Source organism: Dictyostelium discoideum (assembly GCF_000004695.1).
Source record: "Dictyostelium discoideum AX4 chromosome 5 chromosome, whole genome shotgun sequence".
In the NCBI taxonomy this organism is placed as follows: Eukaryota; Evosea; class Eumycetozoa; order Dictyosteliales; family Dictyosteliaceae; genus Dictyostelium; species Dictyostelium discoideum.
This window is the reverse complement of record NC_007091.3, coordinates 3,756,911-3,758,079: the sequence shown is the minus strand read 5'-3', so window position 1 is coordinate 3,758,079 and position 1,169 is coordinate 3,756,911.

Below are 1,169 nucleotides of genomic sequence, written 5' to 3'. Positions count from 1 at the left end.
CTTCACAATAAGGGTATCAAATCCAAAATCAATACAATCTCAGACAACATCAGAGCTAAACTAGTAACATGGAACTCAACTTCATCAACCTATATGGGCAGACTCATAATGGCAAAAACATATGCACTATCTCAGTTAACGTTCCACACTTACATCAACACCACACCACAACACAATAGTATTGAAAATAACATCGTAAAATTCGTTTTCAACACAAAATCTAAAAACTCTCTTTCACTACAAAGAAGACAAAACAACTATATCAATGGTGGCCTAAACTTATGGAACCTGAAGACAAGAGAACTAGCACAGAAAGCATGGTTATTCGAAAGATACCTCCACCAAAGAGTAAGTAACACTCCTAGTTCATATATAAAACTGTGGGAAGAGGAACTCAAAAACAACAACAACAACAAAACAACAACAAAACAAAATCAACTACAACTACACTGGCAATGCAAGCAAGCATGGACCCAATTAAAAACTCCACAAAATAAACAAACACACTACGAACACCTCCCAAAATTAAAAAAAATATACGAGGATATGATGACAACTCAATCTCCTGAACACAACAAATTCATACCAACTCCTGGCCAAAAAGAAATAATGACCAAAATTAATAGCAAACACCTTCCATTTAAAGAAATCAAAAAAATAATAAACATGAAAGGTAGAGATCTATTATGGAGATACACACTGAAAGCACTACCAAAAATATACAACATGCCATGCCAACAGTGTGGGGAAGATGAGACCTCAGAACATATATTCTTCAACTGCAAAGCCCACATCAAAAACACACAAGAAATCTTCAACTACACCCTAACTAAGTCTGGACACACCACTCACACCTGGAATGTGAAGATTTTAAACCATCTACAAATTGCACTAGTAGCCAATTTAATAGCTATTATATTCGATAAAATCTGGCACAAAAGAAATAAACTCATTCACGATGAAAAAGAAATAATAATTCACAGACAACAAGTCATACGTGAACTAATTAAAACACAAAGAGCTGCATGGGACAGGACACAAGCGGTTATAAACAAAACATTAAGAATCAAATCAAAACAACGGCCAGAAGAACAAAATAAATTAGACTCACTAATCTCGCTAAAGCTATTACAATTTAGCAGACAATGGAACTCACCTCTTCACGCAAT